The sequence below is a fragment of the Hylobates moloch genome, unplaced genomic scaffold (genome assembly GCF_009828535.3).
Source record: "Hylobates moloch isolate HMO894 unplaced genomic scaffold, HMol_V3 SCAFFOLD_10, whole genome shotgun sequence".
Taxonomy (NCBI): domain Eukaryota; kingdom Metazoa; phylum Chordata; class Mammalia; order Primates; family Hylobatidae; genus Hylobates; species Hylobates moloch.
Window position 1 is genome coordinate 85,940,360 of NW_026652285.1, and position 13,313 is coordinate 85,953,672.

Here is a 13,313-nt window from a genome sequence, read left to right on the forward strand (position 1 = left end):
TTCTGTGCACATATACATATACAAATATTTTTACAAGAATAGGGTCATACCGTGAATACCACCCATAATGGTATCTCGATTGTCAATATAGGTGTGTGTAATTAAGACTGTGTAGCCTTCCACTGTGGATGTACCAAAATGTATTTAATTCCCTGTCACTGGACACTTTTGTTTCACTAATATGTAGACACTGTGTAAGCAATGTCTCAACATCTCTGCACCTCTATTTTTGGTATAAGTACTTCCTTAGGATGAAGTCCCAGAAATGGAATTGCAAGGTATAAAAGATTATTAACGTTTTTTAAGGCTCTAAGATGCCTTTACAGTGTATCTGTTACATCCTGCTTCCACACAAATTATTCTGTATAGCCAGTACCCAAGCTGCAGCTCTCAGCCCGGGTGAAGACAGCCAGGATGCCCCAGTCAATGCTCTTGCCCAGTCTGTCAGCCTTCAGGTAGTTTAGGAGCTGAGGCATACCTGGAATTCAAACATTCTCTTGGCATCACAAAGGATATTCTCTGGAATATCCTTTTCTTGAGGAATATTTTCACCAGAAATCCAGATGGGGGCAATACCTCTGCCATATCTGAGAATCTGTTCTGGTTCAAGGGCTATCTGAGTTTTGAACTTCTGAAAAATTTTATCTTTCCTGGATTCATGTTTTGCCATGCAATCCAGTTCTTCTTCAAGCGTGTCACCCATGCTCCCTATAATCTCTGAGTAATCTTCCTTTTCCACAACCTCAGGTGTAATCTTCATCTTCTGTTTCTACTACAATTGCAAATTCTGGAAAAAAGGAAGTCGTGGTCTGGAATTATATGATCCAAAGGATCTAGTTGTGTACAAGCCTGCTTATGTGCCAATCTCCGGTCTAGGGTCTGATGCTCCCTGCTGCAGTAATACGCTTTGTGGCATCTGGAGCACGTTTTGGGGCCTAAACAGCCACAAACCCTGCAGAGGTGAGCACCAGACTTAAGTTAGAGACACACTGATTGTCCTGTTTCTGGGGGAGGATTCTCAGAAGGTGGGCCCACATGAGTAAAAATCATTTTTCCTGGGTAGCTGATTGGTAAAAACTCGTAAGCCGGCACAGCATGGCGGCTCACAGCAGCAGAAAAGGAAGATTCTGGGGTTGAAGTGTGTTGGCGTGGCCGGGCAGCAGCGTGTACACCTGCAGCAGGAAGGAGAGTGAGCGGCTGCACAGCGTGCAGGCCAGGGTCCGGGGCCCGGCAGCCCCCAGCCATGCCGGCCACCCGCCCCTCTACCATCAGTTCTTCAAATTTTTTCTTCCTTTTTCTTCTCTCCTCTCATTCTGGGACTACCATTGTATGTGTGTTGATATACTTGATGTTTTCCCAAAAGTCTTTAAGGCTCTATTCATTTTTCTTCAATTTTTATCTTCAAGGTCACTGATTCATTCTTTTGCCATCATGAATCTTCTGTTAAAGTCCTCTAGGTGAATTTCTCATTTCAGTTACTATGTCTTCAACTCCAGAATTTCTCTTTGGTTCTTTTCAATAATTCCTGTCTGTTTATTGAGATTGTCTATTTGTTGATTCAATGTTTCTATACTTTAATTTTTTAAATGTGATTTTTTTAGCCCTTTGAGCACATTTGAATAGCTGCTTTGATGTCTGTCTGATAAATCAAATGCCTAGAATCACTCAGAGGGAGTTTCTATCATTTCCCCTTTTTCTTTAGCATGAGTCACATTTTCTTTCTTTGCATATTTCATTTTTTTTGGTGGTGTTTTTGAAAACTGAAGATTCTAGTTATGTATTGTAGCAACTCTGGATTCTGTATTTCCCCCCCTGAAGGTTTGTTCTTTTTAAAATTTGTTCATTGTTTAGTAACTTACCTGAGTTAAATCTATCTCCCCAGTAATATGGAGCTGCTGATATCTCTGCCCAGATTTTTTTTTTAATTCTTGTTTTCCTTTTTAAGACCGACTTCTTAAGGCTCATGCCTGTGTCTGTGTAGCCCACTAATCAGCTAATGATAGGACAGAGGTTGTGCTGAAGTGCCTCAAGCAAGTAAGGATTCTGTCTTGTGCTGAAATCTGTGTGTGGGTAAGGGAATAGATTCAAAGTTTAGGCCATTGTTAAGTCGACTCCAGCATTTTAATTTCAGCTAGGCCCTTCTGGGTCTCCTGTGCACATGTGTCCAGCCTCAGGGTCAGCCAGGATTGTGTACATAGTTTGTACTCTCTTTGGTCTCTGCTGCTCATATGTGCACCCTCAGCCAGGAATATGCTTGCCTTAACCGTGACTGTAATCTCAGACAAGAAGAGCCATTGGCTCTCCCTCCTCACTTGATGCCAGGATAATCACTTTCACCAGTGCTGCTGGATATGGGTACCTATTGCTCCAAATTGAATAAGTGTAGCTGTCTGTCCTCATGGACCTGCCATATCCTGGCAGAATCTCAGAACCAACGAAGCTGGGAAGAAGGTAGAAGTTAGGATCAGCCCCAGGTAAAGACACCACACTTCCACTGTTCTTACCCAAAGTTCAATAGTTTTTCAAACATAAATGCTTCTGGAATTGTGTGCCTTTAGTTGATTTCAAGAGGAGTGAAAGGGTTGTTTTATCAGTTTTGTCCAGCTTTATGGGTACTTTTTGGGGAAAATATTTGCTGGTCTCCTTACTATACCATAGCCAGAAGTTTGAAATCTCAGGCTATAATTTTATACCCAGATTAACTAACCCTGGTCATGTGTTCTTACTATGCCATGTGGCCTCCGTTATGTTGCTTTAGCATCTGACAATTTACAAAGGTTTTTTTCACAAGTATTACCTAGTACCTGGGACAACTCTGTAACATTTTTGTTTCTGTTTTTGCTTTTTCTAGTTTTAGAGCTGAAGCAATTGAAGTATAAGAGATACTGGAGATAAATATTTACAAAGAGAAAACTTGAGTTTGGAGAGAAGGACATTAACCAAGAATGTAAAACGAATCAACGACTGTGCCAGAATAGGAACCTGGGTCTTCCGTTTCCCAGCTGAGGGTCTTTGTGCATCACCCACTTGCTTTCTTTTGGAAGAGGACTGGGGATAAAAATACTCCTCATCCCTCCTCCACCCTACCTCCATCATGGCCTTACTGGTATAAGGAAAAACACAAGTCAAAGGGCAATAGACCATTGGCACTCCCTGCCCCTAGAGGGTGCTGCTCTTTCTATAACATGAACAAAGGTTACCTAGAAAGGTGATTTAAGTGTGAAAGCATTTTTGATTATGGCAATTGCATACATTCTTTCAATAGAATTCTAGCTGGATTAACCTCTCTTTAGTATATGGCTATTAATAATTTATATTATCTCTGATAATATAATTCTGTTTAAAGTGTCCATTAACATTGTTTTTTCTCAGGGACTTTCCGTCAACTCCTGGGTTTTAGTTGTAGTTTGTAGCAGCCTATTGAAGCATTCATGAGTGAGGATTTAATCAGGCAATTTTTGCAAAAATGAAGATCAGTTTTCAATGAAAGGAGATGACAAAATATTATAGTATTAAAATAAGTAGATATCTGTGTATCGTAGTTACAAAATGAAAAATAAAAATCCTTCCAAACTGCTCTGAAATTCCTCCTGCCTCAAAAATATGGGCTTTCTGATTCTTCTGGGGGGCAGATTTCTTTGTTTTGCTGTGATTTTTTTTTGATGGGGAAACTTATTCTTTTTGTTTAAGTACAAATGTCAAGTTCAAAATGGAATGTGTGGTGGACATTCTCTAGTTGCCCCCTAGACTCTCTGCCCTTCTCTGCCTTACTCTGTGCCCAAAGAGGTGACCTCTAAGGACTGTAACAATTAGCTCCCCTGCCCTTTGGCTTCTGGATGATTTGACCAATGAAGGTACCGGCAGGAAAACAGCATAGGAGGAGAGAGAGGTCGGTGGATTTGCTCCCCTAGCTCTTTTGCTGCTAGCCGTGGTTTGGCGGTGCCCTGATACCTCCCCTAAAGACACAGGTCCTGTTGGGGGCCTTCTCCTATAGCTACAGGTCTCATCAGGTCCAGGTAAGGGCTCTTTCCCTCTACCTGTTCTGGCCCCGGGGTGGAAATGGCTTTGCACTGTTGCTAGTCCCTGGTGCTTGATCGGCCTCTGTTGCTTTGCCCTAGTCCTGCTCTCAGGTCTGTAAATAAACACTTGATGAACTTGCATGCCTTTCATCACGTTTGAGTGCTGGGAACTGCTAGACTCAGCCTGATACAGCAAGCTTGCATTTGTAAAAAAAAAAAAAAAAAAGAGAGAGAGAGAGAAAGAAAAAGAAGAGGGCCCATGAGGGTATCCTGAGACCAGCTTTGGTCTTAGCTCAGGCACTATTTTGCCATATGACCTTGAGTAAGTCCTTTCTTCTCTCTGACTTTCAAATGGCTCATCTGTAAAAAGAGCAGCTAGGCCAAGCGTGGTGGCTCATGCCTATAATCCCAGCACTCTGAGAGGCTGAGGTGGGCAGATCACCTGAGCTCAGGAGTTCGAGACCAGCCTGGTCAACATGGTGAAACCCCATCTCTACTAAAACTACAAAAATTAGCCGGGTGTGGAGACACACAGCTGTAGTCCCAGATACTCAGGGGGCTGAGGCAGGAGAATCGCTTGAACCCGGGAGGTGGAGGTTGCAGTGAGCTGAGATCTTGCCACTGCACTCCAGCCTGGGTGACAGAGTGAGACTCCATCCAAAAAAAAAAAAAAAAAAAAAAGCAGTTGGACAAAACCAGAGGCCAGAGGCCTTTGCACAGTTTTTTGCTCATGTGCCACCAAACACATTCTGAAAAACTACATAATCAAATATTTTTTAAATTTTTCATCATGGTTTTAAATAGTTGTAAAGGGTGTGACATCCTCTGTATTGTAGATATTAATGTTTAAAGTTAAACTGCTAACATCACTCCTTTAAATATATCCAATGGAATTTAAATATCACAGTAATTTTATACCCACCATCATCCATTGAAAAATTGATGAACAAACTCTCCTTTCACAGTTAGAAATTTTATGTTCCTCTTTCTCCTTTAAATCATTATTTCCATTCTACTTTCCCCATAGAATTTTATAGGAATGTCATATATTTTTTCTGCTGGTAAGTCTCATATGGATCATCATGTCATAATATCTAAATCAAAAATATGTTTGTAGGCAAAATTTTCAGAATTTTTCTATTTCCTGGGATAATAAGGCTTTAAGGGTTAAACATTTTTCTGAATTGAGATATCAACGCAATAAATTTTGGGATACAACTGATTAAAATTTAGATCATTGTTAAACAGAAAATGTAAAATTAATGGGAATTCATCTCTCACTGAGATGACTGGGGAAGGGTCTGGGGAGTCTTGATTAAAAGAACGTTTACTTTCCAACATTTGCCCTCAGCCCTCTGTTTGGTGCTCTCTCTCCCCCTACCCCCAACTCAGGTTTTTTTCCTCTCCAGGCAATGTCTCGCGGTAAGGTTTGGGATGGATAAGAGATACACCTTTACTGTATCAAAGGGGAGAAGGGTAGCTGAGAAAGGGAAGGTGAGAAAGGAAATCCAGGTTCACATCTTCACATGGGAGTTCTCAGGCAGGTCAGCTTTTTTGTTTTTTTTTTGTTGTTGTTTGTTTGTTTGTTTTGTTTTGTTTTGTTTTTGTGTGTGTATGTGTGTGTGTTTCTTTTGAGACAGAGCCTTGCTCTATCACCCAGGCTGGAGTGCAATGGCACGATCTTGGTTCACTGCAACCTCTGCCTCCTGGGTTCAAGCAGTTCTCCTGCCTCAGCCTCCTGAGTAGCTGGGATTACAGGCACGTGGCACCACACCCCACTATTTTTTTTCCTTTTTTTTTTTTTTCACTTTAAGTTCTGGGATAAATGTGCAGAATGTACAGGTTTGTTACATAAGTATACATGTGTCATGGTGGTTTGCTGCACCTATTAACCCATCATCTAGGTTTTAAGCCCCGCATGCATTAGGTATTTGTCCTAATGCTATCCCTCCCCTATGCCCCCACCCCCTGACAGGTCCTGGTGTGTGATGTTCCCCTCCCTGTGTCCGTGTGTTCTCATTGTTCAACTCCCACTTATGAGTGAGAACATTTGGTGTTTGGTTTTCTGTTCTTGTGTTACTTTGCTGAGAATGATGGCTTCCAGCTTCATCCATGTCCCCGCAAAGGACATGAACTCATCAGTTTTTATGGCTGCATAGTATTCCATGGTGTATATGTGCCACATTTTCTTTATCCAGTCTATCATTGATGGGTATTTGGGTTGGTTCCAAGTCCTTGCTATTGTAAATAGTGCTGCAATAAACATATGTGTGCATATGTCTTTATAGTGGAATTATTTATAATCCTTTGGGTATATACCCAGTAATGGAATTGCTGGATCAAATGGTATTTCTGGTTCTAGATCCTTGAGGAATCACCACACTGTCTTCCACAATGGTTGAATTAATTTACACTCCCACCAACAGTGTAAAAGCATTCTTATTTCTCCACAGCCTCTCCAGCATCTGTTGTTTCCTGACTTTTTAATAATTGCCATTCTAACTGGTGTGAGATCACACCCGGCTAATTTTTGTATTTTTAGTAGAGACAGGGTTTCACAATGTTGGCCAGGCTGGTCTCGAACTCCTAAGTTCAGGTGATCTGCCTGCCTCCCTGTCCCAAAGTGTGGGATTATAGGCATGAGCCACCGCGCCTGGCCTAAGGCAGGTAAGTTTTAGGAAATCGTACACATAGAAGCTGAGAATCTAGAAATGGAGTATCTTAAAACTGTGTGTGGCAACTCTACCTGGGAAATTGTAACCCCTGTGGATGAGCCCCCTAATCTTGAAGGCCACTGGGCTTGGTGGTATCTGAAGGGCACCCCTGAACGAGTAGCTTCACAGAGTCATGTCTCAGAGGGCCAGTTCTGGAGTTAGACTAATGCCCTGTATGACTTGGGCAACTTCCTTCACAGAAGCTTCATGCCTCAGTTTCCAGTTCTGGAGTTAGACTGATGCGCTGTATGACTTGGGTAACTTCCTTCACTGAAGCTTCGTGCCTCAGTTTCCTTATGTGTAAATTGGGGATGTATACAGCTCTACCTTACAGGGGATTCTTTAGGAGTTAAGTGAGATAATCGTTTATGAAGCACCTGGTATATGGCAAATGCTCAAAACGGATTCAAAGGATTCAAAAGATTCCTCCCGACTCTGACACACTCTGGGAAGGGGCCCAGGGAACACTGAATCACCTGTTCCTCCATCAAAGTCGTATTTTAAGGCAATGAGCTGCCATTATAAACATCTTGGTGTCCCTGTAATGAAAAGCAGAGTACTCCAGGATCTTTGGCTCATTTTTTTTTATTTGGTGTTTTGTTTTTTGTTTTGGTAAATTTTACTGTCTACTGAGGCTTTTCTGATTTTTCAACATTTATCCACAGGTCTTGACCTTTACTATCTCAGAGAGGTTGATATTTCCAGTGATTCATGCTTTAGAAGCAAGGGGCCATGGATCTCTAAGTCTGGAGACCAGCTCGGCTGTCTTAACAGGGCTCCCCCATTTCTCAGAGAAAGAATCATAACCAGGCTATATGTGCAGGCTGTGTGAGCCCAGAAAATGACAGTTCCTGCTTTCCAGGAATGGGAATAAACAGATATTCACTGTACTCTCCTGGAAAAACTGAGGTTGCCTAGGGGCCAATTTTGAATCAGGCAACCCAATATTTGAGATTTTTGCCGGAGAAACAAAATGAGACATTGATATGCTAAGAAGTTGCTCACTGAGTCAGTTTTGCTGGCGGCCTGCTCTGATGTGACTTCTGTGCTAACATTATTGCTCAGACACCAGGCCCACACAATGGCTACCCTGCTGACTGCCACTTTGCCACCAGAATGTGGGGCCTCCCTGGCACATCAGCAGGCTGAGTTCTGAATTCTCAGTTTCATTTCCTACTGATATAGCAGAATGCTGCTGTTTTCCTTTTATAAAGAAACCATTGGCTTAGATTGCCCCTTATTTGGGTTTCTTCATTACCATCTCTCAGAGCACAGTTTTAATTTATAGAATCTTGGCAGCTTTATCTAAATGATTTCTTATTTTGAAATTTAATTTTATTCTGATATTTTTTAGAAGAATGAAAATTGGTGATGAGTGTGGTAGATCGAATGTATTCATGGTCCCAGTTCTGTATCCCTTCCTGTATTCATGCCTGATGCTGTGTAATTGTGCATATTCTACCAATCTGACTCAGGGTCAGCTATGGGACTTGTCTTTACCAATGGGATGCTAGCAAACGTGATTTAAACAGAGACTTGAAAAGTGTCTGCACAGTTGAGCTTGTCTGCTTTTGTTCCTCTGCCATTACCAAGTGCAGGTGCCTGTGCTAGCCTGCTGGAGGATGAGAGACATGTGGACCAGAATCAAGTGGCCCCACTTGTCCCAGTCAACCTAGATTAGCTAAGAACCAGCTAAGCCCAGATATGAAAGCAAGCCCTGCTAAGACAGAAAGAACCTTTCAACAGATCTGTGGACTCGTGAACCAAATTCTTGCTCATTATTTGAAGCCACTGAGTTTTGGGGTTGTTTGTTATATAGCATTGTTGTGATAATAGATAGTGGCTTGGAATACGCAGTGGCAGACCTGCCCTTCCGGGGCAGAATCCAAGGGAACACAGCCCATGCGCAACACCTCCCAGGGACTCTGGAAACAGTGAGAAACAGAGAAGGAGGGAACCTTACTAAGGAGACTCAAACACTTCCACTGTGTAGGCAGGGGATCCACATCAGTGAGATTCAGCAGAGCAAAGTAAATATAAGTACAGGCTCCAGAGTTGGGCTCCTGGGTCCAAAACCCAGGTTCATTTATGAGCTTCATGTTCTTGAGCAAGTTACTTTACCTTTTTGTGTCTCTGTTTCCTCCCTTGTAAAACAGATAGATACGTCATAAGGTTGTTAGGAGGATTAGATTTAAAAATTTTTTTCAATTTATTTTTAATAACACAAGTATATATATTGATGGTATACAGCATGATGTTTTGAAATGATGTGGAGTGGCTAAATTGATCTATTTAACAAATGCATCATCTCACATGCTTTTTGTGTGGTGAGAATACTTAAAATCTACTCTCTTGGTGATTTTCTTACCACATTTTCTTTATCCATTCATTTGTTGATGGACAGTTATGTTGATTCCATATCCTGGTTATTATGGATAATGCAGCAGTGAACATGGAAGGGCAGATACCTCTTTGACATACTAATTTAAATTCTTTTGGATCTATATCCAGTTATGGGATTGCTAGATCATATGATAGTTCTATTATTAATTTTTTGAGAAATCTCTATATTGTTTTCCATAATGGCTGTACTAATTTACATCCCCACCAACAGTGTACCAGGGTTGCTTTTTCTCCACATTCTCACCAACACTTATCTTTCATTTTTGTTTTTATAGTAGCCATTCTAATAAGTGTGAGGTGATATCTCATTCTGGTTTTAAGTTGCATTTCCCTGATGATTACCGATGTCAAGTATCTTTTCGTGGACCTATTGCCCATTTGTAGGTCTTCTTTTGAGAAATGTCTAGGTCCTTTGCTCTTTTTCTTTTTTCTCTTTTTTTCTTTTGAGACAGAGTCTTGCTCTGGCACCCAGGCTGGAGTGCGGTGGCATGATCTCGGCTCATTGCAACCTCCACCTCCCAGGTTCAAGTGATTCTTCTGTCTCAGCCTGCCAAGTAGCTGGGACTACAGGCACATGCCACCACACCTGGCTAATTTTTTGTATTTTTAGTAGAGACGGGTTTTCACTGTGTTGGCCAGGATGGTCTCGATCTCCTGACCTTGTGATCTGCCCGCCTCAGCCTCCCAAAGTGCTGGGATTACAGGTGTGAGGCACTGTGCCCAGCCCCTTTGCTCATTTTTTAATAGGGTTATTTATTTTATAGCTATTGAGTTACTTGAGTTCCTCACATATCTGGGGTATTAACCCCTCATTGGATGTTTGGTTTGTAAATATTTTCTCCTTTTTTTTAGGTTATCATCATTCTGATGATTGTTTCCTTTGCTGTTCAGGAACTTTTTAGTTTGATGTCATCCCATTTGTCTATTTTTGCTTTTGTTGCCTATGCTTTTGGTTTCATATCGCCAAAAAATTATTATCCAGACCAATGTCATGGAATGTCTCTCGTTTTCTTCTAGTAGTCTTATAGTTTCAGGTCTACTTTTAAATGTTTAATCTATTCTGAGTTGATTTTTGCATATGGTGTGAGATAAGGGTCTCACGTCCTTAGGTATGTGGATATCCATTTTCCCTACACCATTTGTTGAAGAGACTGTCCTTTCCCCATTGTGTTCTTGGCATCTTGGTCAAACATCAGTTGATCTTAATGCACTAGGAATGGCTCAGTGCAAGCCCTAGGTAAGTATTTCTTAAATAAATAAATAAAGTGTGACCTCATTTCTACCCACAGGCTGATCAAGCCTGGGGGATGTCTGGATTACATTTGTCTTTTGGTAGGAGGGATATATTTGCATCATGGAGGGGCTGTTTTCCATTTCATGTAGTCAAACATTGACTTCTGAAGAACTGAATGCATACTCAATAGCTCTCAAAAATCTGGGGAAAGACCATGTTTTCCTTTTGAAAACTCATGCTATTGTATCAATATCCTAGGCTCAGTTAATTCATCTTAATATGTTTGGGGGCAGTGCTCAATGTGAGATTTCAGGAAAGGCAGGGGGAATAATGTTATCCATTCTTTAAGAGGCAGGGAAGGGTACACTACATTTCAGAAAGATGTCCATTCCAAATTATTGAAATAAAAGTTTTGATGCTTAGAGAGGTAATCCTCAACTACTTGAAAAAACTCAGCTAAAAATATTTCTTTCTTTGAAGAATCTCCAAAGCCATGACTGTATTGCATTATTATTATTATTATTATTATTATTATTATTTTGAGACAGAGTCTTGCTCTGTTGCCAAGGCTGGAGGGCAGTGATCTCGGCTCACTGCAACCTCCACTTCCCGGATTCCTGTGATTCTCCTGCCTCAGCCTCCCAAGTAGCCGAGATTACAGGCACAGGCCACCACACCCAGCTAATTTTTGTATTTTTGGTAGAGACGGGGTTTCACCATGTTGGCCAGACTGGTCTCCAACTCCTGACCTCAGGTGATCCCCTCGCCTTGGCCTCCCAAAATATTGGGATTACAGGCATCAGCCACTGCACCAGACTCCATTATTTTTAAAAGTAACAGATGCAAGTCAAAATCTCATTGTCCTGCTATGGTAAGGAAGGCACAAGGAGTGTGTGTGTGTACATGTGTGTGCAGAGAGGTCCTTTCTCCTGAGTAAGAGTCTCTGCTGTCCCAGAGAGAAAAATGAGATTGTACGATTTGAGCAAGAGCTTAACCTCCATCCTCCTGCTGAGTTCTCTGACCACGCTTTTCTCCATCCCTCCCCTCCTTCTCCCCAACACACATAGGTCCTTAACCAGAGCCTTTTGGGAACAGGTAGAAGGTAGAGAGGTTTGAATTGAGTAAAACTGGAAGAATGTAACCATTCCCATGTACCCAGATAATGGAGAGCGGTGTAGCCATTGTCTAGAACTCAATTAAATCCTTATAAGCAATCACATGAAATCTTTAATAGGAGCTCTAAATTGCTAAGAAATTTACTGTTGGTGGGCAACCAGGGGCAAGACTACACCCTTGGCACAAGAGTTGACAAAAGGTCCATGGAAACTGCCTGGACGCTCTTAAGGAACACGAAGGACCTGAAGACCTAGCTGTGATGTTAGCTACTGGGAGGTCACTTATGTCATGGATCATGAAAAGGTCATATTTAATGTGCAGTTTTAAATTGAGATGGCACTTTGGGAGGCTGAGGTAAGCAGATCATCTGAGGTCAGGAGTTCAAGACCAGCCTGGCCAACATGGTGAAACCCTGTCTGTACTAAAAATACAAAAAAAAAAAAAAAAAAAATTACCTGGGCCTGGTGGCGGGCGCCTGTAATTCCAGCTATTCGGGAGACTGAGGCAGGAGAATCACTTGAACCTGGGAGGCAGGGGTTGCAGTGAGTGGAGACTGCACCATTGCACTCCCGCCTGGGCAACAAGAGTGAAACTCCATCTCATACAAAACAAAAAAAAAAGAGATTCTCTGGTTCATTCTTTATAGCTGTCTTAAAAACTACCCCCAAATATAATGGCTTTAAATAACAACCATTTTATTATGCTTCTGAATTCTTGGCCAGGAATTTGGACAGGGTGTGGAGGAGCTGACTTGTCTCTGCTCCACAATGTTTGGGACCCGGCGACTTAATGGCTGGGAGGTGAGTCAAAAGCTGAGGACTAGAATGATCTGGAATCTCTTCATTCACTGAGTGCCTGAGCAGGGAGGACTCAAAGACTAAGACTGTGAATTAGTTCTCTAATTAGTAGCAAATTATTACACACGATGGTTTAGAACAATACACATTTATTATCCCACAATTTGGATGGGGAGGACTCTGCTCATTAGTTTGCAATCAAGGGCTAGTGTTTCATTGCAGGCTCAACAGGAGAAGGATATGCTTCTAAGCTCACTTACATAGTTGTTGGCAGGATTCAATTCCTTTTGGGTTGCTGGACTGAGGGTTAAGGTTCCTGGTTTCCTGCTAGGCAGAGGCTGTCCTCAGTTCCTTGACATGTGGAACTCCCATGCACGGCCACTTGTTTCATCAAAAGTGGCAAGACAGAGTCCACTAGGCAGATGGGAGGTATAATCTCGTGTAACATAGTCACAAAAGGGACATCCCCTCACCTTAACAGTGTTCCACTGATTAGAAGCAAGTTATGGTCTCACCCTCACCAAGAGGAGAGGATTATGCAAGGGTGAATACCAGGAGATGAGGGTAAGGGGAGGGGGGCATCTTAGAGTCCTTCTGCCACAGATGCCCACCAGAGTGGCTACACATGGCCTCTCAACATGGCTTAGCTTCCTCACAACATGGCAGCCTCAGGGAAGTTGGACTTCTTACAGAACAGCTCAGGGATCCAAGTATGAGCAATCTAACGAAAAAAGTGGAAGCAACATTGTCTTTTCCTAGACTTCCATAGTCTAGGAGGTTACTCCTTATCACTTCCACAGCGGTCTATGGGTTGAAGCAGTTGCAGTTCCATCCAAATTCAAGTGGAGGAGAATTAGATTGCAGCCCTTGAGGAAGAAAGACGAGGTTACATTGTAGGAGCATGTGGGATGGCTGATGTTGTCCCAGCGATCTTTGTTCTCTGCCAGTCAGCTTTATGTGGACAATAAAAGGATGACACAATAAAAGGAAGTATGACCTGCTAAGGTTGACTATATAAATGATTACTCAA

At 42.0% G+C, this 13,313-nt stretch overlaps 1 pseudogene; it reads right to left on the reverse strand.

Moving 5' to 3' along the window:
* Positions 1–320: 320 nt before the first annotated feature.
* On the reverse strand, positions 321–4,170 carry LOC116475456 (programmed cell death protein 2-like; annotated as a pseudogene).
* Between the last annotated feature and the right edge of the window lie 9,143 nt (positions 4,171–13,313).